The following is a 26885-nucleotide window of genomic DNA, read 5'->3' as shown; positions in this document are numbered from 1 at the left end:
TTTTGCAACAGCTATTTCAGTTTGATATATGTAATAACTGTTGGATACAGTAATGTTTCTGCCTTGAAATGAGGTTTATTGTACTAACAGAAAATGTGCAATCTGCATTCAAACAAAATTTGACAGGTGCATAAGTATGGGCACCTCACCAGAAAAGTGACATTAATATTTAGTAGATCCTCCTTTTGCAAAAATAACAGCCTCTAGTCGCTTCCTGTAGCTTTTAATGAGTTCCTGGATCCTGGATGAAGGTATTTTTGACCATTCCTCTTTACAAAACAATTCCAGTTCAGTTAAGTTTGATGGTCGCCGAGCATGGACAGCCCTCTTCAAATGATCCCACAGATGTTCAATGATATTCAGGTCTGGGGACTGGGATGGCCATTCCAGAACATTGTAATTGTTCCTCTGCATGAATGCCTGAGTAGATTTGGAGCGGTGTTTTGGATCATTGTCTTGCTGAAAGATCCATCCACTGCGTAACTTCAACTTTATCACTGATTCTTGAACACTATTGCCAAGAATCTGCTGATACTGAGTGGAATCCATGCGTCCCTCAACTTTAACAAGATTCCCAGTGCCGGCATTGACCACACAGCCCCAAAGCATGATGGAACCTCCACCAAATTTTACTGTGGGTAGCAAGTGTTTTTCTTGGAATGCTGTGTTTTTTTGCCACCATGCATAATGCCTTTTTGTATGACCAAACAACTCAATCTTGGTTTCATCAGTCCACAGGACCTTCTTCCAAAAAGAAATAGGCTTCTTCAAATGTGCTTTTGCATACCTCAGCCGACTCTGTTTGTGCGTACTTGCAGAAACGGCTTCTTTCGCATCACTCTCCCATACAGCTTCTCCTTGTGCAAAGTGCGTTGTATAGTTGACCGATGCACAGTGACACCATCTGCAGCAAGTTGATGCTGCAGCTCTCTGGAGGTGGTCTGAGGATTGTCCTTGACTGATCTCACCATTCTTCTTCTCTGCCTTTCTGATGTTTTTCTTGTCCTGACACTTCTGGCCTTAACAAGTACTGTCCCTATGTTCTTCCATTTCCTTACTATGTTCCTCACAGTGGAAACTGACAGGTTAAATCTCTGAGACAGCTTTTTGTATCCTTCCCCTGAACAACTATGTTGAATAATCTTTGTTTTCAGATCATTTGACAGTTGTTTTGAGGAGCCCATGATGCCACTCTTCAGAGGAGATTCAAACAGGAGAACAACTTGCAAGTGGCCACTTTAAGTAGCTTTTCTCATGATTGCATACACCTGGCTATAAAGTTCAAAGCTCAATGAGGTTACAAAACCAAAAAAAGGGCTTTAGTAAGTCAGTAAAAAGTATGCAGGAGTATTTAAAACAAGAAAATGATAAGGGTGCCCATACTTATGCACCGGTCAAATTTTGTTTGAATGCAGATTGCACATTTTCTGTTAGCACAATAAACCTCATTTCAAGGCAGAAACATTACTGTGTCCAACAGTTATTACATATATCAAACTGAAATAGCTGTTGCAAAAACACCAATTTTTATAAAACATTAAGCTTAAGATTAATAGGGGTGCCCAAACTTTTTCATATGACTGTATATATATATACATACACACACACACACCTAATTCCTGATTCCAGAGCTCTAATAGGTTTCTAGCATGGGGACAATCATTAGGAAACATGGGGACAATTTACTATGGAAAATCATTCTAACCTAACAAAAAAAATTAGCACAACCAAATATAAGCAGGACCGTACACGGGAAATGGGGTGAATTATCGGTAGACCTGAAGGTTCAGAATCATTTACTTGATCGGATACAGAAGTTGTCAAAACTACCCCAAATTCCCTATAGATGAGAGTCTGACATAACGAATATGGCCACACTGCTCATTTCGTCTGCAGAACGGACAACGGTCAGAACATGGATCAGCCCAGCTGCCACACCATGTCTGTCACATTTATTTCCTTTAAATGTATATATTGGGAGCTTTTCCAGTGTATACGGATCAGGATGGAGATGTCTAGGATTTATAAAAATGTTGCCAAGACACAGAATGCATAAATAAAACTATACCCAACATTTCAATCCCTCACCGAGCTGCAGTGTCCCCACTCCGGTGATCCCTGCTTACATCCTGCTTCGATCACACAGCATACATGATTCACTAGGGCCAATCACCAGTCTCAGCCGTCCCATGCCGAACATCCATCATGATCGCGAATAATGTATATCCAGTGATTGCTGCAGGAAGTGGAGACCGGTGGGGGAACTAAAGAAGTGACTACATTCATATAAACCCTGTATAACAGGAAACAAATATTGCAGTGTGATCAGAGCCCCAGTGTGCGGGTCCTAGTGTATGACATGTTCTGATTTGGTCATAAATATTTATAATATAGCGCCATTACAGACATCAGCATCGCTGCCCCCACTGGGCCTCACACTAGAAATTCCCTATCAGTAGGTCTTTGGAGAGTGGGAGGAAACCAGACACCACTTTGGTTCAGATTCATCATCGCATTTCCGCCAGTTTCTTGGAGTGAATACCTCTCAATTAGTGACTTTTTCATTTGTGACAACGTCATCAAACAATTTGCATCTTTTTTTCAAGTTGTCTTGTGGTTTAATTTGTTTTTCGATTTTTACATCAATGCGGTTTTTACAGATGATTGGGGCAGATTTGTGAAAGGCGTCTTTTTATAAATGTTCTAAAATTTGGCACAACTCTACTCCAGTCGCTCCCTGGACTAATTGTAAGTAAGTCAGTTACCTTGGGCGCAAGTTTGCGTGACATTTTACAAAACATAAAAAGTAACAAAACCAGTAAAAAAAAAAAAAAAAACTGAAAAAGAAAAGTTTGGGCTTTTGTTTGAATTGTGTGCATCATTGTGAATTTGAGACGAAGAAAAGTCAGCGAAATTCACAAGTCAAGAAAGTAAAAAAAAAAAAGAAAAAGAAACTGAATCGGGGACAAAAACTCCCTACAAATGCTGTCCTTGGTGGAATTTGAACCCAGGAACCAAATATACTGATATACACACACACATACACCTTACTTATACATTGTATACACACATATAACATATCCTTACACAGATACATTATATATGTGTGTCTGTGTAATACATATATTTATACACAAGACAATGTTACATATGCAATGGGTGTGTGTGTGTGTGTGTATATTATACATATATACACACACACACAATTATATCAATTATATTTGTGCGTGTGTGTGTGTGTGTGTGTGTGTGTGTGTGTGTGTGTGTGTGTGTATATATATAAATAAATAATATGCACACATTGCATATATAACATTCTCTTGTGTATAAATATATGTGTTACACAAACACACACATATATATATATATACACTCAGACATTTCTTATACGTTATATACACACATACATTACATATTCTATACACACAGCTATATGCAACCTCTTCTTGATTGTGTAGTATACACACACACACTGTATATTACACGCACTCCTCCGGTCCCTCCCAGCAGGTACTGGTGCAGCACTGGGATCACTGGTACATGTCCGGCATACACTTATTGTCGGTTATATCTGTGTAACTGTCAGCAAAGCCCCGAACTCCCCCGAAACAACATCCCTATAAGCCCCACCTACCCGGGCTCCCGGAGACCACCGCCGCTCCTCACACTCCACACCGAAACTCCAACCGACACTAACGGCTACATTCCGGATTGGCCACTTCACTAGAGGGAGGCGAGGCCCGGTTGAAGGGCGTGTCGTATTACTTCAAGTGGGCGGGGCTACTCCGTGTTCCCCTCACAGCTGTACAGTCTGCCCAGAGTAGGCGGGGTCACAAAAACCTGATTGACAGCCTAAATATCATCTGAGAGGCGAAGGTAAGGAGGCTTCTTGACGTCACCGCTGTAACTTCTCAGAACTTTTCTTATTGGTGTAATACTGTGCAGTAAGACGTCACTGGGTGATGATTGGTTAAGAGAATAGGTCGCCTAGTGATAGGACGGTAAACTGCAGAGAGCACTGGCGGCCATTCTTGTTGAGGGCAAAGACGAACAACGTACTGATGCGGCGTCCTGCCAGCTCTATTTTTTCGGCTGACAGCGTTGTATCAGGGCTTGTGCTCTGTACTAGGAGCTGTGGTTCCTATTTGGGATCCATAAAACGTTCTAATCTCTATTTAGTCTCTATTAGGGAGGAAAAATGACCAAAACACAGCAATTCTACTACTTTATGGTTCATTGGCAGCATGGTGGCTCAGTGGTTAGCACTGCAGGTTTGCAACGCTGGGGTCCTGGGTTCAAATCCCACCAAGGACAACATCTGCAAGGAGTTTGTATGTTTTCCCTGTGTTTGTGTGGGTTTCCTCTGGGTTCTCCAGTTTCCTCCCACACTCCAAAGACATCCTGATAGGGAATCTAGATTGTGAGCCCCAATGGGGACAGTACCAATAATGTCTGTAAAGTGCTGTGGAATTAATGGTGCTCTATAAGTGAGTATAATAATAATGCTAATTTTCCTGTCAGTCTATGGCAGACCTGGGAAAAGTGCAGACTGGGACAGCCAAAGACCCCAAAAAATGGTGCGACAAATGTGATTTGGAGGAGCCTGATGCCAAACTGAGCGCACCACCGCCTAGTGTAACAACTCCTACGGGAGCTGCGTCCTTATGCTGCAAATACTGATGAATACAATAGTGGATGAGGCAGTGCTTACCGCCAATGGCGGCAGGCCACGCGACTGCTATGGGGCCCGTGAGCCGGGGAGGCCCCATAGCAGTCCAGGGTCGGGCATACCGCCGCAGGTGCAGCTTCTCCCTGCTAGCGGAGGGCAGGGAGCGATCCCTGCAGCTCCGCTGCTGACAGGACAGAATGGCAGCGGAGCTGCAGAGATCCGTCCTCTGCTTCCTCCCTCACACAGGCACGCGCTGCTTGATGATGTCATCATGCAGCGCAGGCTTGTGTGAGGGAGGAAGTTGCTGACAACAAGGATGCTGCTGTCTGCGGGGGAACAGGCACAGAGGTAAGTGTTTTTTGTTTTTTTTACTGAAACGCTGGGGAGTGGAGGTGGGGGAGAGCAATGTTGGGGATGGTGGGGCTAGGGAGAGCAATAATGGGGCTGATGGGGCTGGGGAGAGCAATGGTGGGGTTGGGAGAGCAATAATTGGGCTGGGGAGAGCGATGATGGGGCTGGGGAGAGCAATAATGGGGCTGATGGGGTTAGGGAGAGTAATGATGGGACTGGGAAGAGCAATAATGGGGCAGGGGAGAGCAATAATGGGACTGATGGGGCTGGAGAGAGCAATAATGAGGCTGGGGAGATCAACGATGGGGCTGGGGAGAGCAATGCTGGGGCTGGGGAGAGCAATCCTGGGGCTGGGGAAAGCAATAATGGGAGTTATGGGGCTGGTGAGAGCAATGATGGGGCTGGGGAGAGCAGTGATGGGGTTGGGGAGAGCAATGGTGAGGATGGTGAGAACAATGATAGGGATGGTGGGGATGGGGAGAGCAATGACGGGTTGCTGGGAAAGAGAAATGATGGAGGTGCTGGGAGAGAAAAATGATGGGGGTGCTGGGAGAGCAATGACGGGGGTTGCTGGGAGAGAGCAATGTTGGGGGTGCTCGGAGAGAGCAATGACGGGGTTGCAGGGAGAGAGCAATGATGGGGGTGCTGGGAGAGAGCAATGACAGGGGTGCTGGGAGAGAGCAATGACAGGGGTGCTGGGACAGAGCAATGATGGAGGTGCTAGGAGAGAGCAATGATGGGGGTGCTGGGAGAGAGCAATGATGGGAGATGCTGGGAGAGAGCAATGATGGGAGATGCTGGGAGAGAGCAATGATGGAGGTCCTGGGACAGAGCACTGATGGGGGTGCTGGGACAGAGCAATGATAGGGGTGCTTGTATATTTTCCATGTGCACATAGCCTTACAGTTAATTGGGGAGAGTCACAGAGACTGAATAATTTATATTTTTGGCCAGTGGCGATTATAGTTAATGGGGGGCACAGTGCTGCTTATCACTTTATATTTTGATTACTAAGTGGCTAATAGTATATTAATGAAGGGGGGGGTACATATCTGTATTCAGGGGCGCAGTGTAGGGGAGACATGTATATATACAATATATGTGACCTTGTTATTTTCTAGGCTGGAGGATCATCGTGACAAGACGAGACATGGCTGGGAGATGTCGACATGAAGGTCTGACCCGATGGAGAAGAAGCAGCAGAAACCGGCTCTGATCGGATGAGACATCAGCGGTAAGTGCCTGGATGTAAATATTATTCTGTATCTGCACTGTGTGACTTGGATTGATAATGTTGTCTGTAAAATCCCTTAGGCTGCATTCTCACATTTGTGTGAAATGTCCGTGCGCTGCCAGATTTTTTTTATCGGATGGTCCACGGACTCGTAGAGTTTTATAGATCCATTCACACATCCATGAAAATCACAGATCTGAGAATGAGATCTGTGAGCGTCAGAGAATGTCATTTTCTGATCCGATTTTGAGGATTAGAATAGGACATGCTCAATGCACCTGTAAAACAGGGCAGCACACCGACACTGCACACAGATGCAGGAATGTAGCCATATTATGTATAGCATACCCCCTTAGTATATAGTGTACTTGCTTATTATGTATAGCGCCATCCTTAGTTATATAGTTTTATCTTTTATTATGTATAACACCCTCCCTTATTACCTACCATCCTCTCTAGCTCTAGGTCTCACAGTTGGGGGATCATACTGTGTTGGAGTCAGCATACTTTGCCCTGGGAGTTGAGGTGAAGTACAGTAGGGTCATTATACTACGCATGTTGAGGAATTCACCATGGGGGTATCATACTGTATTTGGGGGACACTTTTGTTGGCATCATACTTTATGGGGCAATGAAAGAGGGATCTAGGATGTCAGCAGGAGGAAAATTACTATGTAAAGGCTGGAAAGTTGTGAGATCTGCTTTTCTGTGACCCCGACAATTATTTACATTTTTTTTTGGTGGGGTGCCCAATTGCAACTTCTGCTATGGGGCCCCATGATTCCTATGTACGCCCCTGGGATGAGGGCCATCAGCCCCCTGTTCTACCATTCAGCCTGTGGAGCAAAGTCTCAGCGCAGCAGGCACATGACGTCACCACACTGTGCCCCTGCGTGGCTCCTCAGTCACATGCTGCAGCGCTCTGGGTAAAAGAGGTAAAGTTCGTTGTTGTTATTGGGCCTCTGCTCTATTCTAAGCAGGGCTGCAGGGTCCAGTTCTCCGGACACCCAAATCATTCCCTGTCCTACAGTTACGGAATAACCTTTTTTTTTACTTTATTAACCCTTTAACTAATTATAAAACATCATGTACTTAAAAGGATTGCCAGGTTGCACCATACTGATGATTTAGCCATAGGATAGTAACTAACAAATTAAAGCTGCACTGATATGCTATGATATGTACACATTGAATGTATGAAATTGGAACTGCATAACTGCTACAAAAATAAGTTAAAAATGAAGGTACTTAGCACACAAATTGGCCAATTTATGTGAACCCAATAGCCAGTGACAAGCCGACCCCTCTGCTGGGAGTAGGATCAAGCTCTGTGTAAAATCGCCACCCACCTGCCCATATGATTGTAGGCTTTTAGTCCAGGAGAGGCATCATGTTAGGTCAGGGTCCCAACAGAGGGGGTCGCCTTGTCGTTGGCTCTTGGGATTACATGAATTGGCCAATTTGTGCACTAAGTACCTTCATTTTTTTTACTTATTTTCTTTAGCAGTAATGTAGTTCCAATTTCATATATTCAATGTCTGCATACTAGAGTGCTGCTTTAATTTCTTAGTTAAATATATAGTGGCTCTCTTAGCTTGCACCTGTTCACATTTTTCTGTTTAGAAGTGACGGTCAGTTTTTTGATATTAACCATACGATAGGTCATTAATATCAGAATGTTGGGCATCCAACGCCCAGGACCCCTGCTGATCAGCTGTTTGCTCCTGTGGTGACTGGATGTACACACATAATGGAGCTACAGAGCGCAGTTCTATTCAATGTGTAGCAGCCATTGCCGGACCTGCTACTTTCTGCTGATTCTTGTCTCATATTGATGATGACTTATCCTATGACTAAGTCTTCAATATTGTGTGACTGGATGACTCCTTTGAAGAGAACATGTCACTCTCCATAAATGTATTTTTTTTTACCTGTTCTAAATGCTGCTGTCGTTTTTTTTCTTCTTTTATGGTTTCTATTGTTCTCTTTCTTCTCTGTTCTTGGAAGATGGCTCCTCTTCCTTTTTACATTCTGTATGTTAAATCTAGTCTTGTCAGACAAGGGAACATGAACGTTGAATCTTCTCTTTGGACGTCTTTTTGAAGATCACATTACAAAATGGACAGAGGTGAGAGAAGGACGGGGATGGCACGCCATAGCTGGTCATGAATTTGTACCTTACATCAGAAATCTTATTCCAGGACTGGAGTAATTTTTGTGGTGAGGCACACGTCTCTCAATGAATCAGGAGCATCTGATTCATCGGGACCTTTGTGTGAATAGTTTTCTTCCATTCTTCTATACCCATCACCAATTTGGGGCTGCCCTTTTCATTAATAAAACAGTGGGAACCCCAAATTGGTCATTATTGTAAATATTATGTAGTAACAAAAGCACTCAGAAGATTATGCAAAGTGAGATCCACCAACCCCTCACTGCCGTTGTTGTAATAGTGCTTCTTTAATCTCTTGCTGGGTTCTAGCTTACATTTACAGTGCACGTCAGGTGCTGATTTATGGAGCAGGATCATGAGCTAGCTTTCTAAGCCGCAGTCAACTGTGTTACACAGCCAGCATCTTCTTGTAACTGCAGCAACCAGAGGTAGCTGTCATCACTGCTGTTTAACCCCATAAAGTGTAAATACAGTTGTGCTCAAAAGTTTACATACCCCGGCAGAATTTTTCCTTTCTTGGCCTTGTTTCAGAGAATATGAATGATAACAAAAAAATTTTTTCTCCACTCATGGTTATTGGTTGGGTGAAGCCATTTATTGTCAAACTACTGTGTTTTCTCTTTTTAAATCTTAATGACAACCAAAAACATCCAAATGACCCTGATCAAAAGTTCACATACCCCAGTTCTTAATACCGTGTATTGCCCCATCTAACATCAATGACAGCTTGAAGTCTTTTGTGGTAGTTGTGGATGAGGTTCTTTATTTTCTCAGATGGTAAAGCTGCCCATTCTTCTTTGCAAAAAGCCTCCAATTCCTGTAAATTACTGGGCTGTCTAGCATGAACTGTGCGCTTGAAATCTCGCTCAATGATATTGAGGTCAGGAGACGGAGATGGCCACTCCTGAGCCTTCACTTTGTTCTGCTGTAGCCAATGACAGGTCGACTTGGCCTTGTGTTTTGGATCGTTGTCATGTTGGAACGTCCAAGTACGTCCCATGCCCAGCTTCCGGGCTGATGAGTGCAAATTTTCCTCCACTATTTGCTGATAACGTGCTGCATTCATCTTTACTTCAATTTTTATCAAGTTTCCTGTGCCTTTGTAGCTCACACATCCCCAAAACATCAGCGATCCACCTCCATGCTTTTCTGTAGGAATGGTGTTCCTTTCATCATAGGCCTTGTTGACCTCTCTCCAAGTGTAGTGTTTATGATGGTGGCCAAAAAGTTAAATTTTGGTCTCATCACTCCAAATTACCTTGTTCCAGAAGTTTTGAGGCTTGTCTCTGTGCTGTTTGGCGTATTGTAGATGAGATACTTTGTGGCATTTGCACAGTAATGGTTTTCTTCTGGCGACTTGACCATGCAGCCCATTTTTCTTCACGTGCCTCCTTATTGTGCATCTTGAAACAGCCACACCGCTAGTTTTCAGAGAGTCCTGAATTTCAGCTGATGTTAGCTGTGGCTTTTTCTTTGCATCCCAAACAATTTTCTTGGTGGCTGTGGCCGAAATTTTTGTTGGTCTACCTGACCATGGTTTGGTTTTCACAGAGCCCCTGATTTTCCATTTGTCAATCACAGTTTGAATGCTGCTGACTGGCATTATCAATTCCTTGGATTTTTTTTGTATCCCTTTCCTTTCTGATAAAGTTCAACTACCTTTTCCCGTAGACAATTCTTTTGCTTTCCCCATGACTCACAATCCAGAAATGTCAGTGGCTGGATGAAAGATGCAAAAGTCTGTCTGGATCCCAGAAACTCACTCAGCTTTTATGCACACACACTGATTACAAGCAAACAGGTCACAGGTGAGGATGTTACCTTTAGTAGCCATTCAAACCCATTTGAGTCAAATTCTGTGCATGTTATCAGGCCAAAATCACAAGGGTATGTGAACTTTTGATCAGGGTCATTTGGATGTTTTTGGTTGACATTAAGATTTAAAAAGAGAAAACATAGTAGTTTGACAATAAAGGGCTTCACCCAACCAATAACCATGAGTGGAGGAAAAGTTTTCTTGTTATCATTCATATTCTCCGAAACAAGGCCAAGAAAATAAAAATTCTGCCGGGGTATGTAAACTTTTGAGCACAACTGAAATTTGCAGAATGTCTGTCTTTGTTAAAAGTTTGTGTCTTCCTCAATGCACCAAGCTGGCAGACAGATGCGAGTCACACCTTATGGTCCTACAAGTCACAGGTTGGGGATCCCAGCACTAAAGGAAGTGTTCTTACCCACAAGCACTAGGAAAGGCACAGTTATTACATGTACCTTTTATTTTCACATGTTATGTGAGAAAAGATAATTGTGTGTACATAGCCCGTGTATAGTTATGTAACCATAGAATACAGAGCCTGTCTCACTTACATAAGTGACTATTAAACAGAAGGTGTGAGACAATTATTTTTTTTTTCATGTCATTTTGCAGATTCCACACAAACACTCCAATTATTAACAAAAGGGTTTTTTTTGCGGTACAACCCCTGGCAAAAATTATGGAATCACCGGGCTCGGAGGATGTTCATTCAGTTCTTTAATGTTGTTGAAAAAAAGCAGATCACAGACATGGCACAAAACTAAAGTAATTTCAAATGACAACTTTAGGGCTTTAAGAAACACTAAAAGAAATCAAGATAAAAAATGTGGTACTCAGTAAAGGTAATTTTTTTCAGACCAAGCAGAGGGAAAAAATTATGGAATCACTTAATTCTGAGGAAAAAATTATGGAATCACCCTGTAAATTTTCATTTCCAAAACTAGCACCTGCATCAAATTAGATGTGCTCGTTAGTCAGCATCTAAAAAGGAGTGATCACACCTTGGAGAGCTGTTGCACCAAGTGGACTGACATGAATCATGGCTCCAACAGGAGAGATGTCAATTGAAACAAAGGAGAGGATTATCAAACTCTTAAAAGAAGGTAAATCATCACGCAATGTTGCAAAATATGTTGGTTGTTCAGAGTCAGCTGTGTCTAAAATCTGGACCAAATACAAACAACATGGGAAGGCTGTTAAAGGCAAACATACTGGTAGACCAAGGAAGACATCAAAGCGTCAAGACCGGAAACTTAAAGCAATATGTCTCCAAAACAGGAAATGCACAACAAAACAAATGAGGAACGAATGGGAGGAAACTGGAGTCAATGTCTGTGACCGAACTGTAAGAAACCGCCTAAAGGAAATGGGATTTACATACAGAAAAGCTAAACATAAGCCATCATTAACACCTAAACAGAAAAAAACAAGGTTACAATGGGCTAAGGAAAAGCAATCGTGGACTGTGGATGACTGGATGAAAGTCATATTCAGTGATGAATCGCGAATCTGCATTGGGCAAGGTGATGATGCTGGAACTTTTGGTTGGTGCCGTTCCAATGAGATTTATAAAGATGACTGCATGAAGAGAACATGCAAATTTCCACAGTCATTGATGATATGGGTCTGCATGTCAGGTAAAGGCACTGGGGAGATGGCTGTCATTACATCTTCAATAAATGCCCAAGTTTACATTGATATTTTGGACAGTTTTCTTATCCCATCAATTGAAAGGATGATTGGGGATGATGACATCATTTTTCAAGATGATAATGCATCCTGCCATAGAGCAAAAACTGTGAAAACATTCCTTGAAAGAAGATACATAAGGTCAATGTCATGGCCTGCAAATAGTCCGGATCTCAATCTAATTGAAAATCTTTGGTGGAAGTTGAAGAAAATGGTCCATGACAAGGCTCCAACCTGCAAAGCTGATCTGGCAAAAGCAATCAGAGAAAGTTGGAGCCAGATTTATGAAGAATACTGTTTGTCACTCATTAAGTCCATGCCTCAGAGACTGCAAGCTGTTATTAAAGCCAGAGGTGGTGCAACAAAATACTAGTGCTGTATTGGAGTGTTCTTTTGTGTGTTTGTTTTTCATGATTCCATAATTTTTTCCCTCTGCTTGGTCTGAAAAAAAATTACCCTTACTGAGTACCACATTTTTTATCTTGATTTCTTTTAGTGTTTCTTAAAGCCATAAAGTTGCCATTTGAAATGACTTTAGTTTTGTGCCATGTCTGTGATCTGCTTTTTTTTCAACAACAAACAACTGAATGAACATCCTCCGAGCCCGGTGAGTCCATAATTTTTGCCAGGGGTTGTATAAATAGGTCATTGTAGCAGCAGAAGTTGAAGAAGTTTTTTTTCTCATTATCATTAGTAACTAATAACCATTAGAGTGTAAAGCTTAGATTTTTATGGTTAGGGAGTAGCAGTGACAGTGTGGCATGTCTGTTTCCCTCTGAATGGATTGTGCTGGCTATTCCGCTAATCCTGCAGTAGATAACCATTGCTTGATTGAGTCTCATAGACATTGGAGATGCATTTACATTGTCCGACTACCGAGAAGGCTCTTTTCCCAATAGTCATGCCGTCTAAACAGGCTGCCGATCACCTGTCAACTAAGCAAAATGTTTGTTTGTCGGATGAAATGATCTTTTGATTAAAAAAAAACAGCATTCCCCATTGCACATCGTCCTGTGCGATGTATTATAAACAGGCAATATATGACCACTAAACAGTATAATGGTGCAAATGCACATTATCTCTATCCTTAAAGTTGGGCAAAAACATAAGTGTCAACCAAAGGGGCTAGTGTTGATTATAGTTTTCTATAACGGATGGCACTCTACTGTTTGTTTTTTTTTGACAAACGGATCAAGTCAGTTAACATTCTCATATGAAAAGACACGAGTAATCAATTAGTCATGAGAAAGGCAAACTTAAAGGGAATCAGTCAGCAGATGTTTACTATGTAATTTGTGAGCAGCATAATGTAAGCACGGAGAGTCTGAGTCCAGCAGTGTGTCACTTACAAGGTTGGGTGTTGTTTCAATAAAATCATTGTTTTATCAGCAGTAGAATATCACTACAGGACTAGGTGTCTCATACCTCCTGGCGAACTGCTCAGTGTATCCCCATCCCCACCACTGATTGGCAGCTTTCTGTCAATGCACAGTGGCAGCTTCCTGTGTACAATCAGTGGTGTGGGCGGGCGGGGTTATACAGAGCTCAGCATTCAGAGAACTGCCAGATCTGCAGCAAAAAAAAACAGGGATTGTATCAAAGTGACAGCAAGTAAAATCGCAGGAATCAGGGGCTTGTACCTACATCATACTGCTCAGAGACTACATAGCAAAAAGCTGAGGAAGTAAGTGTTCACTCCATGAGGATTTTCGCCTACCGCTTCTTTGTTTCAAAAATAGCAACTCTATCTCACTTTGCAGAGATATGGAGAAAGTATAAAAACATAAAACACAAACAGATATAAATCTTTAAGAGATTTTTCAGGAGCTTTTCAGAATTCAATACTCAGCAAGATCAAGATAAATTGTGGAGAATATCTTTTGGAACACACCTCTGACTGACAATCAGTCTCTGATCAGGCCGATGCCCGCTGCCTGTGCCAGCTAACGTGACTAGACAGAACAATACGCTGCTGCTCCCTACAGGGTGTGAGATATCATTTTAGTTTCAGATAACATACCTTGGCAAACCCTGTGTTATCTCTTACATACATACGGTATTTATTGAAGCCTAATACTAGCACCCTGATTTGTTTTTTGTTTTTTTTTCCCCCAGTGAAGCACTTCACTCATCTGTTTGCTTTATCGCTGTGGAAAGAAGACCAAAAGCATGTAAAAGAAGTCCTGCAAAAGACAATGCAATTATAAAATGCATAAGGATGTGAAGGAAGTATTCTCCAGCAACAATAGACCTTTTAGATGAATAATTAAAGTCTAAAGTTCATAAACAGGTAAAATTGCAAAGTGCAGTTGTAAAAACTTGCAACTTAGCAAGTACCTCTTATTAAAGATCCTCTGCATTCTCAAGAACGGAGGCATTTTTGGTTTTGTAGCGTACAGCTTGTAGCCAATTATACCAGAGTCGCAGTGTGACCGGCTATCTAAGCAAAGAGCACATACAGTGGTGGCCAAAAGTATTGGCACCCCAGCAATTCTGTCAGATAATACTCAGTTTCTTCCTGAAAATGATTGCAATCACAAATTCTTTGGTCTTATTATCTTCATTTAATTTGCTTGCAAGGAAAAAACACAAAAGAGAATGAAGCAAAAATCAAATCATTGATCATTTCACACAAAACTCCAAAAAAGGGCCAGACAAAAGTATTGGCACCCTCAGCCTAATACTTGGTTGCACAACCTTTAGCCAAAATAACTGCGAACAACCGCTTCCGGTAACCATCAATGAGTTTCTTACAATGCTCTGCTGGAATTGTAGACCATTCTTCTTTGGCAAACTGCTCCAGGTCCCTGATATTTGAAGGGTGCCTTCTCCAAACTGCCATTTTGAGATCTCTCCACAGGTGTTCTATGGGATTCAGGTCTGGACTCATTGCTGGCCACCTTAGAAGTCTCCAGTGCTTTCTCTCAAACCATTTTATAGTGCTTTTGGAAGTGTGTTTTGGGTCATTGTCCTGCTGGAAGACCCATGACCTCTGAGGGAGACCCAGCTTTCTCACACTGGGCCCTACATTATGCTGCAAAATTTGTTGGTAGTCTTCAGACTTCATAATGCCATGCACACGGTCAAGCAGTACAGTGCCAGAGGCAGCAAAGCAACCCCAAAACATCAGGGAACCTCCGCCATGTTTGACTGTAGGGTCCGTGTTCTTTTCTTTGAATGCCTCTTTTTTTTTCCTGTACACTCTATGTTGATGCTTTTTCCCAAAAAGCTCTACTTTTGTCTCATCTGATCAGAGAACATTCTTCCAAAATGTTTTAGGCTTTCTCAGGTAAGTTTTGGCAAACTCCAGCCTGCCTTTTTATGTCTCGGGGTAAGAAGTGGGGTCTTCCTGGGTATCCTACCATACTGTCCCTTTTCATTCAGACGCCGACTGATAGTACGTGTTGACACTGTTGTACCCTCGGACTGCAGGGCAGCTTGAACTTGTTTGGATGTTAGTCGAGGTTCTTTATCCACCATCCGCACAATCTTGCGTTGAAATCTCTCGTCAATTTTTCTTTTCCGTCCACATCTAGGGAGGTTAGCCACAGTGCCATGGGCTTTAAACTTCTTGATGACACTGCGCACGGAAGACACAGGAACATTCAGGTCTTTGGAGATGGACTTGTAGCCTTGAGATTGCTCATGCTTCCTCACAATTTGGTTTCTCAAGTCCTCAGACAGTTCTTTGGTCTTCTTTCTTTTCTCCATGCTCAATGTGGTACACACAAGGACACAGGACAGAGGTTGAGTCAACTATAATCCATGTTAACTGGCTGCAAGTGTGATTTAGTTATTGTCAAAACCTGTTAGGTGCCACAGGTAAGTTACAGGTGCTGTTAATTACACGAATTAGAGAAGCATCACATGATTTTTCAAACAGTGCCAATACTTTTGTCCACCCCCTTTTTTAGGTTTGGTGTGGTACACTTTGTTGCGGTAGGATGGCTTTCATGCTTTTTTTAACAAAACAATGTTAAATAAGAACCACGTTATTTTCATGTACTATTACTATTTATTTACTTCCTACAGGATACATGCTCATTTTATTTTTAGCTTGAGTTTTGCTTGAAAACTAAAGGTGTTTGTAAATCACAGTTAGCTCTTCTGTACCCGCCCTTATCCCACACTGACTGCTATGAAATGAAAGCTACAAGAGGTGTTTGTAATCACACTAACCTCTGCTCTATACTACACAGTTGCTGCAGAGATCAGGGCTAAGACATACCGTATATACTGGAGTATAAGCAGACTTTTTCAGCTCATTTTTTAAGCTGAAAAAGCCCCCCCTTCGGCTTATACTTGGGTATATAATTTATTGTATATACACTCCGGTGGTGGATAGTGGTGGTGGGATGGGGTTGCGGCGGCGGGGGAGCGGGGCACACACAGTAGCCTGCTGCTGCAGCTACCACGTGTGCCCGCTGCTAAAGGAGAATTAAATATTCACCCTTCTCCACACCCATGAGTGGAGAGGAGTGAATATTCATTTCTTTAATAGCAAGCGCACAGTGTCAGCAGCGCCACAGCTCTCGCTGCAGCTCAGCGATCTTCCATGCCCGCTACTAAAGAGAATGCATATTCACTTTTCTCCACGCCCATGGGCGGCGCTGCTGACACTGTGCACACGCTGTTGAACAGGGATATTCACTCCTCTCCACTACCATAGCCCCGGCGTGGAGAGGAGTGAATATCCCCGCAGCTCACCTCGGTGTCTGAGGGCACATGGTCATGCGCTGCTCAGATGCGGAGGTGAGCTGCTGGCAGAACAGGAGAAGCGCTGGAGTAGAGGGAAGGAAGGCGAGTAGAAGTGTTTATTTTTTTTATTGTGTGCAGTGATGGGGTGCCATGTATACCAGGATTGGGGATGAGGGGGCGCCATGCATACCAGGATTGGGGATGAGGGGGCGCCATGCATACCAGGATTGGGGGATGAGGGGCTATGCATACCAGGATTGGGGGATGAGGGGCTATGCATACCAGGATTGGGGATGAGTGGGCAATACTTACCAGGATGGGGAAATTTACCAGCAGCTGCTGCTGCATTTCCCACCCTAGGCTTATACTCGAGTCAATAAGTTTTCCCAGTTTTTTGTGGTAAAATTAGGTGCCTCGGCTTATATTTTGGTCGGCTTATACTCGAGTATATACGGTAATTACATGTCTCACAGGAGAAGACATGTTTTTCTGACCTTCTGGGGGAATGTTATTTTTTTCGTCTGCATGAGGTATCCTGCTTATAATTGGTCAATGTCCTGCAGGGAAAAAAGTACACACCTCAAGAGCCAAAGCTCTGGTAATATCCTTTTGGGACTTCTCACATACTACAACCTAAACTTTCAAAGCCAATATCTCCACAACAGAGATGAGAAATTAAAAAATGTGGTTAATTTAACATGCTAAAATTGGTGAAAGTTTTTTTTTTTTTTTTAAAAAGGAAGCTATCAGAATTGCTGTTTAAATCAGTTTTTTTGTATTTTTTGGCAATTTTGTTTCCCATGTCACAAACTTTATTAAAATCTACAAATTAGACTCATACTTTGTTTTTTCTAGAACAGTTTTCAGTAGGCTCTTCTTTGACCAGTTATACATCATCAATGGCTAGATTATTTATAACCCACAATACCATTTCTTTTGTGAGAAAAACATTTAGTCCTTTTATAGATGCTGATATAGTGTCTGTCATTAGTAGCTCTTCCGTGAGCGCATTCCACAGTCTGACTACTCTAACTGTAAAGAACAACTTTCCTATTTAGCTGCTGGAATCACCGTTCCTTCACATGTAATGAGTAGTGTTGAGCGATACCTTCCGATATCGGGAAATATCGGATCGGACCGATACCCAAAAAGTATCGGATATCGCCGATTCAGATACCGGAAACCAATGCAAGTCAATGGGACAGAAATATCGGAATGAAAATAAACCCTTTCTTTCCTTGTAGGTTAATTCTACATGAAGGAAAACAACGAAGAATAATGTACAATGTATTGGGGGAGGTGGGGGAGACAATAAAGGCATAGAGGTTTAGCCCAATCAAATGGAATAGCAGGAATTAATATTTTTTTTTTAAGACGTTCTGAATTACGGAAATATTGACTATGTTAAGTATTTTTATATTTTGTCAGATATTTATGTTTCACTACTTCCATGCTCTTCACCTTCTTTTTTACTTTTCCCACACTTTCTCCTTCATCATCCTCAGCATCAGCATCTTTTTCATCAACTTCTTCTTCACCTTCTTCAATCTTCTTCACCTTCTTCGTATTATTCTTTTTTTTTTACATTCTTCATATTCTTCTTATTCAACTATTATTCTTCTTCATATTCTACTTCTTCATCTTCTTCATATTCTTCTTCTTCATCATATTCTTATTTGTGACAGGCATTCCTGTAGTTGTTATCTATAAAAGTTTGAACATTACACCTTTCGTTCTGTCCGTCACAAAAGATTTACAACAGGATTTGTCCGTGTTCAGTTTGGCCTGCAGCAGCAGGTCTTTTCCAGGGGCACCACGAGGAGGAGCGGACTCACCCCCATACACTGCTTAGTCATCTTCTGCTTATAATTTAGATATTATCTTTTGCTCTGATTTTTAGTCTTATGCTTAATGTTCTTCCGCTTTTTGTTCTGCAGCTTCTTGTACTTCTGCTTCTTGGTTTTCTGTCTCTTGTTCTTCTGTATCTTGGTGGTTGTCTTCTCTTCTTTGTCCTCTTGGTCAACTTCTTCAGGGTCATCTTCTTGGTCTTCTTCGGGGTGGTCTTCAGGGTTGTCGTCTTCGGGGTCCTCGTCTTCTTCGGGTGGTCTTCAGGGTCCTCGTGTTCAGGGTCGTCGTCTTCAGGGTCCTCGTCTTCTTTGGGGTGGTCTTCAGGGTCGTAGTCTTCAGGGTCGTCGTCTTCGGGGTCCTCGTCTTCTTCGGGTTGGTCTTCAGGGTCCTCGTCTTCGGGGTCCTCGTCTTCTTCGGGTTGGTCTTCAGGGTACTAGTCTTCAGGGTCCTCGTCTTCGGGGTCCTCGTCTTCTTCGGGTTGGTCTTCAGGGTCCTCGTCTTCAGGGTCCTCATCTTCGGGGTCCTCGTCTTCTTCGGGGTGGTCTTCAGGGTCCTCGTCTTCGGGGTCCTCGTCTTCTTCGGGTTGGTCTTCAGGGTACTAGTCTTCAGGGTCCTCGTCTTCGGGGTCCTCATCTTCTTCAGGTTGGTCTTCAGGGTCCTCGTCTTCAGGGTCCTCGTCTTCGGGGTCCTCGTCTTCTTCGGGGTGGTCTTCAGGGTCCTCGTCTTCAGGGTCCTCGTCAGGGAGATCCAGAGTGATTACCAAGAACCATTTCAAAAAGCTTGAACTTGGAAATGTAGCAGAAGGTACAAGAAGGCTGAGGAACTACCGAGGACCAGCTGACGGTACTGGAACCCGGATGGGTAGCAGAAGGTACAAGAGCCAATGGAACTACCGAAGACCAGCTGACGGTACTGGAACTCTGTTACTAAGCAGGAGGTACCTGTGCCAGAAAGCACTACCAAGGACCAGCAGACATTGGTGGAACTTGGATACCGAGAAGGAGGCACCTAAGCCAAAGGCACTGCCGAGAACCAGCTGACGGTACTGGAACCCGGATGGGTAGTAGAAGGTACAAGAGCAAATGGAACTAATGAGGACCAGCTGACGGTACTGGAACCCGGATGGGTAGCAGAAGGTACAAGAGCCAATGGAACTACCGAAGACCAGCTGATGGTACTGGAACTCGGTTACTAAGCGGGAGGTACCTGTGCCAGAAAGCACTACCAAGGACCAGCAGACGTTGGTGGAACTTGGATACCGAGAAGGAGGCACCTAAGCCAAAGGCACTGCCGAGAACCAGCTGATGGTACTGGAACCCGGATGGGTAGCAGAAGGTACCCATGTAAAAAAAAGTTTCAAGGCCGCGAGCCGGCCGCAGTTACCAAAACCCACAGTCCTACAGGGGGTGCTTGTCCTATTGGCACTATGGAACCAGCCTTCATTGCCAGATCCCGCAGCCCACATAGGAGTCACCTAAACTGCAGGCACCATAGAGTCGGCTAACCCGACCGCAACACGACAGGACAACGCATTGGAGGCAAAGTGACGTTGACACTACCCGGAAACAGCTGGCGTGCTGGAACCAGGCTGGGCAGGAGGGAGTACCCGTGCCAAAGACACTGCCGAGAACCAGCTGACGGTACTGGAACCCGGATGGGTAGCAGAAGGTACAAGAGCCAATGGAACTACCGAAGACCAGCTGACGGTACTGGAACTCGGTTACTAAGCAGGAGGTACCTGTGCCAGAAAGCACTACCAAGGACCAGCAGACGTTGGTGGAACTTGGATACCGAGAAGGAGGCACCTAAGCCAAAGGCACTGCCGAGAACCAGCTGACGGTACTGGAACCCGGATGGGTAGCAGAAGGTACCCATGTAAAAAAAAGTTTCAAGGCCGCGAGCCGGCCGCAGTAACCAAAACCCACAGTCCTACAGGGGGTGCTTGTCCTATTGGCACTATGGAACCAGCCTTCATTGCCAGATCCCGCAGCCCACATAGGAGTCACCTAAACTGCAGGCACCATAGAGTCGGCTAACCCGACCGCAACACGACAGGACAACGCATTGGAGGCAAAGTGACGTTGACACTACCCGGAAACAGCTGGTGTGCTGGAACCAGGCTGGGCAGGAGGGAGTACCCGTGCCAAAGACACTGCTTGGAAACAGCTGGTGGTGCTGGAACCCAGGGTAAATACTAAAAACAGAGTGGAGCCAGAGGCGTAATTGGAGCAACTTTAAAATCTGTAGTAGTGTGAATGTGGACAGAGCAGGAGAAATTACCGGACACACAGCTGGGGATCAGCTGACGTTACTGAACCCCAATAACACTGGAGCAAGCGTTGACTGTGCAGACGGCACTTCCGAGCGCCAACTGGTGGTGTTGGAGCTCAGGGATAATACTGAAAACAGAGGAGCCAGAGGTGTAATTGGAGCAACTTTAAAATCTGTAGTAGTGAGAATGTGGACAGAGCAGGAGAAATTGCCGTCCGCACAGCAGGGGAACAGCTGACGTTACTGAACCCCAATAACATGGCAGCAAGTGTTGACTGTGCAGACGGCACTTCTGAGCGCCAACTGGCGGTGTTGGAGCTCAGGGATAATACTGAAAACAGAGGAGCCAGAGGTATAATTGGAGCAACTTTAAAATCTGTAGTAGTGTGAATGAGGACAGAGCAGGAGAAATTGCCGTCCGCACAGCAGGGGAACAGCTGACGTTACTGAACCCCAATAACACGGCAGCAAGTGTTGACTGTGCAGACGGCACTTCCGAGCGCCAACTGGCGGTGTTGGAGCTCAGGGATAATACTGAAAACAGAGGAGCCAGAGGTGTAATTGGAGCAACTTTAAAATCTGTAGTAGTGAGAATGTGGACAGAGCAGGAGAAATTGCCGTCCGCACAGCAGGGGAACAGCTGACATTACTGAAACCCAATAACACGGCAGCAAGTGTTGACTGTGCAGACGGCACTTTCGAGCGCCAACTGGCGGTGTTGGAGCTCAGGGATTACAGTTCAGGTGGTAGAAACATGAACACAACAGGAGACCTGGATACTGTTGCCAACTAATTATTTATTCTGGAAGAGGACTGGCAAATTCATGAGAGATCCAGGCCTTGTTCATTTTGAGAAAAGTAAGCCGGTCAACGTTATCGGAGGATAGTCGCATGCGACAGTCTGTTAGTACACCACCTGCGGCACTAAAGACGCGTTCCAATAATACACTAGCAGCAGGGCAAGCTAGCACCTCCAATGCATACTGACTAAGCTCTGGCCATGTATCCAGCTTACAGACCCAAAACTTGAAGGGAGAAGAGCCGTCTGGGAGTACACTAAGAGGGCAAGACATGTAGTCTGTCACCATCTGTCGGAAACGTTGCCTCCTGCTGACTGGAGCCGTCTGTGATGGTGTAGACATTTGTGGCGGCGGGGACACAAAACTTTGCCACATTTCGGCCATACTGGTCTTGCCTTGTGCTGAGGCGCTGCTTCTGCTCCCTCTTTGTGCAGAGCTTCCTCCACTGCCTTGATGCACTGAGCTGCTTTGTAAAGCACTAGCAGCACTGCTCTCGGTTGGAATGGAGAACATGATGGAATGCACCAGTGCGTCTTGGTACTCCCGCATTTTACGCTCCCGGTTCAATGGTGTTATGAGGCTTTGTAAGTTGTCCCGGTAGCGAGGATCTAGGAGGGTGGACACCCAATAATCAGCCGTGTTGAGAATGTGGGCGATGCGGCGATCGTTTCTCAGGCACTGCAGCATGAAATCAACCATGTGCTGCAGACTGCCAACTGGCCAAGAAACGCTGTCCCCTGCTTGAGGCGTGATCTCTGCCTGCTCTGCATCACCCCACCCTCGCTCTAGATACTGACTACTAGAGCATTGTGTACCTCCCTCCTCTGGACAGATGTCTTCCTCATCCATTGACTCCTCCTCATCCTCCTCACAAAGTGTCCCCTGCCTAGGCCTTTGTGAGGAACCACGTTGCGCAGACTGTAGAGAAGCAGATGGCATTTGTGACTCCTCATCCTCCACCTCTTCCAAAACCTCGTCTCTTAGTGCTTGCAGTGTTTTTTTCAAGCAGGCAGATAAGGGGGATAGTCATGCTGACTAGTGCATCATCTGCACTCGCCATCCGCGTGGAATAATCGAAGGCACGCAAAACGTGGCAAATGTCCTTCATAGAGGCCCACTCAGTGGTGGTGAAGTGTGAACGGCGCGCACTGCGACTTGTTTGCGCCTGCTGCAGCTGGTACTCCATTACTGCTGCCTGCTGCTCACACAACCTCTCCAACATATGTAACGTTGAATTCCACCTGGTGGGTACGTCACATATGATGTGATGTTCCGGAAGACGTAATCGGCGCTGCAGAGCTGCAATGCGTGATCTTGCGTTGCTGGAACGCCGCAAGTGAGCGCACTCTATGCGGACCTTGTAAAGCAGTGCATCAAGATCCAGATAGTCCCTCAAAAAACTCTGCACGACCAAGTTGAGCACATGTGCCAGACATGGGATGTGAGTGAGGTTGCCTAGGCCCAGAGCTGCCACCAGATTTCAGCCATGGTCACACACTACCATGCCTGGCTGGAGATTCGCTGGCAAAAAACCACACGTCGCTCTGCTGCTTGATGGCATTCCAGAGCTCCTGCGCTGTGTGGCTTCGATTCCCCAAAGAAATTAATTTTAATACGGCCTGTTGACGTTTGACCACGGCTGTGCTCATATCGGTCATCATAACAGGTAACCGTTCACGGGTCGATGTGGAGGTAGACCGTGGCGGCTCCTGCAGCGCTGATTCAGAGGAACTGGAGTATGAGGAGGAGTCAATGTGTACAGACTGGATTCCTGCAATCCTTGGAGTTGGCAGAGCACGTACAGCGCCACTCTCAAGATCTGTACCCGGCTCCACAACATTTACCCAATGGGCAGTGAGGGAAAGGTATCGTCCCTGTCCATGCTTACTGGTGCACGCATCGGTGGTCAGGTGGACCTTGCTACTGACGGCGTTTTGTAGCGCATGTTTAATTTTTCCCTCCACATGATGTTGCAGGGCAGGGACGGCTTGCCTGCTGAAATAAAAGCAGCTGGGCACGTTGTATTGTGGGACTGCCAATGCCATAAAGTTACGGAAGGTGTCAGTCTCCACCAGCCTGAATGATAGCATTTCAAGGGCCAGTAGTTTAGCAATGTCAGCATTCAGAGCCTGTGCTCGGGGGTGGTTTGCAGAGTATGGGCACTTTTTCTCCCATGCCTGTGCTAACGATGGCTGTAGACTGGCCTGGGAGTGTGAGGATGACTGGGAAAGTGGTGCTGTGGGTGGAATTACACTGTGTCTCTGTACAACAGTGCCAGAGATTCTTCTGTGGCGATCCTGTGAGGAAGCCGAACCAGCTGTGTGTGAGCTGGAGGAAGAGGCTACAACACGAGCTGAAGAGGTGGTAGGTGGCGCTGTAGGTTGGCCTAGGTCTTCAGTGTGTTTTTGTAACTCCACCACGTGCTTGGTCCGCACATGTTTCCACATATTTGTGGTATTGAGGTTGCTGACACTTTTCCCTCTTTTCACCTTCTGATTACACAGCTTGCATTTGACAAAGCAAATGTCATCTGCAACTGTGTCAAAAAAGGACCAGGCACTGCAAGTCTTTGGAGCGCCCGCTTTGGACTTTGGAAGAGCCATGCTCCTAATGGGTGCCGAAGTGGAGGCTACAGGCAACCAAGTCTGCCCCCTCCGTCTCCCTCCTTTTTGGGCTGTTCGGGGAATCTCTTCCTCAGAGCTGCTCCCACCACCTTCCTGTCCCTCACGCCATGATGGGTCAAGGACCTCATCATCTACACCACCCTCTTCAAACAACTGCTTCTCCTGGGTAGTCTCGACAGCACAGTACGCACCAGAAAGTGGCACCTGAGTCTCATCATCAGATGCGTACTGAGGTTTGCTGCTGACCATAGGCACTGGCCCACCCGCCTCTTCAGATTCAGAGAGACAAAACGGTTGCACATCACTGCATACTACCTCTTCTTTAAATTCTCGAATTCTGCTTGGCTGGCCCCCTCTTTCCAAGCCAAGAGATTCAGAGAACAGAAGTAGAGATGGCTCCTGTCCAGGGCTCTCTGACTGCCTGGGCAATTTGGCAGGTGGTGAAGAGACAGATGGGTGCTCTTCAGTGCTCAGGACCTGAAACTAATTGAAGTCGATGCGTTAGCTGCCATCCATCCGACAACGTCTTCAATTTGGTCCTCCCGCAGCAGTGGGGTACGGCTAGCTCCTACAAAGCTGCGCATAAAGGACTGTTCCCTGGTAAAACTGGGGGATGCGGAGTCACTGGTGCCCGCAGCAGGCACAGAATCCCCACGTCCTCTCCCTGCAGAAACTCCACGCCCACGACCACATGTCTTACTCCCTGCCTTCTTCATCTTGGTAGACTGATAAAGATAGGCAGAAAAGTACTAAGGGCTTAGTGTGCTTATTCCTGCACAGCTGTTAACAGGTATAAGAAACACTAATTTTATAAAGTGTGGACTAGACTTTAATATGAGCTAATGTGGCCTACACAACTGTAAAGTGGAGTGTTTGGTGAACTTTATTTAGGTTTTTTTTGTCACAAAAAGACACTGGATGTGCCCAAAGATGTAATACCGATAGTATCACAAACTTTTTGTAGCTATTACAATGTAGGAAGGTAACCTACAATGCAATAGATGAGTCTACAAAAAATAGGCTAATACTAATCTGGCTGGGGCTGCAGGGCACAATGCTGCAGAAAGGCTCCTCTAACTACTCCTATATAGTGTGTTTGGAACCAATGTAGCTGAATACAGATGAAAATCAGGAAAAATTATGAATTGGCAAAAAAGGACAATGTATGAGGCAGTGACACACACTGAGTGCACTACAACCAGACGTGGCTGAAGCACACACTACAGGGTGAGCTGTACTCACACACACAGACCTTGCAGACAGCGGTGAACAGCAGAAAACTGTGCACTAGCGCTGCAAGGCACAGCGATTTATAAAGTAGCTTGGGTAAAGCAGAATAGACCAAATAGGTAGCTAAAACTGTCCCTCAGAACAAAAGCATCCTATCCCTAACTGAATTCACAGCAGAGTGAGCTCAAAATGGCAGCGGCGGCTTTTATAGTGCATCATGACATCATTTCAGCAGCCAATCACAGCCATGCCATTAGTTAAGATGCCTACATGCCTAACAGGATGTGCCCACACTTCTTAGGATCCTCATTGGCTGAATAAAATGAAACTGGCTCATTGCATTATGGGAACTTCCGATTCCGGTATACGATATTGCAAAAGTATCGGAATTCAGATACCGCAAATATCGGCCGATACCCGATATTTCAGTATCGGAATGTTCAACACTAGTAATGAGTGTTAACTGGTCCTTTGTAAGACCCTGGGAATGAATAAATCATGCGCCAGTCCTTTGTATTGGTCACGCATGTATTTATACACAAAAATTAGATATGACTTTTTTCCTAACTAAAAAAGCCTACGTTGTGTAACTCATAGGAGAGGCCTTCCACCCCATGTAATAATCTAGTTGCCCACTTCTGAACTGACTCTAGCTTTCCAAAATCTTTCTTAAAATTTTGAGCCCAAAACGGGATCCCATGTTCAAGATGTCGCCTTATTTATAGATGGTTTAATACATTAGATTCACAGGATTTTATCATCTTTTTATACACCCTAAAATCTTGTTTGCTTTTGCAGCTGCTGCTTGACATGGTGTACTGCTGCTCAGCTTACTTGTAACCAAAATACTCAAGTCCTTCTTGTGTTTTGTAGTCCCGAGTATACTCCCATTTAATGTACATATAGCAATAGGATTACTGCGCCCTAGGTGCATTACTCTACATTTATCTACATTAAACGTCATCTGCCAAGTGTTCACACAGATAATTCTGTATTATTGTAGTCAAGCTTTTATTGTTCTGCAATGTGAATATGTAACGCCTTAAACAAAAGTAAATTAGAGTTTAAAGGGAGTCAGTCGCCCCCAAAATGCACTTTATATGGGCTATACAGTGTTGTAGAGGGACTTAGCCCCTATAACAACCATAGTAGCACTATATCTGTTACTGGTACTTTGCATATGATTTAAAAGTTATTTTTCAGGCAAAGAAGATTCAATGCACCCTTGACTTGGCCCAAGAGTTTGGTGCACTGTTACAACTCCTGGGGCCCTTGCTGTGGATTTCTCCCAGGGCAAGCACTGTCTGAAATCTGAATAATACTGGCTTGTGTGCTGCTCTAGTGGCCAGTGTGAACGTTGCAAGATTTTTATGCCATTTTAAAAATAGGACGTGATATGGAGAATAAAAAAAAAAAAAAAAAGATTGCCAAAATGTTTAAACAATAGATCATTTTCTGATGATCGCTTGCCTTGAAAAGGAG

General features: G+C 44.5%; 1 protein-coding gene and 1 long non-coding RNA gene across 2 annotated transcripts in view; one reads left to right on the top strand and one right to left on the bottom strand.

The window, feature by feature from the left end:
* The window catches only part of FARP2 (FERM, ARH/RhoGEF and pleckstrin domain protein 2), a 110070-nt gene extending 106300 nt beyond the window's left edge, over positions 1–3770 (bottom strand). The window contains exon 1 of the mRNA XM_073674547.1: positions 3635–3770. The gene's annotated coding sequence lies outside the window, so the exon portion shown is untranslated. The remainder of the gene's footprint in view (positions 1–3634) is intronic.
* A 31-nt stretch (positions 3771–3801) lies between these two features.
* LOC141259080 (uncharacterized) overlaps positions 3802–26885 on the top strand; it is a 35004-nt gene continuing 11920 nt past the window's right edge. Inside the window, exons 1-2 of the long non-coding RNA XR_012318369.1 lie at positions 3802–3876; positions 14048–14222. This is a non-coding gene — a long non-coding RNA (uncharacterized lncRNA). The remainder of the gene's footprint in view (positions 3877–14047; positions 14223–26885) is intronic.

Source organism: Phyllobates terribilis, unplaced genomic scaffold, assembly GCF_046119375.1.
Source record: "Phyllobates terribilis strain yellow unplaced genomic scaffold, ASM4611937v1 Scaffold_3__8_contigs__length_932513732, whole genome shotgun sequence".
NCBI classification, from domain to species: domain Eukaryota; kingdom Metazoa; phylum Chordata; class Amphibia; order Anura; family Dendrobatidae; genus Phyllobates; species Phyllobates terribilis.
The sequence above is the reverse complement of the archived record's forward strand: the minus strand, read 5'-3'. Positions and strand labels throughout refer to the sequence as shown.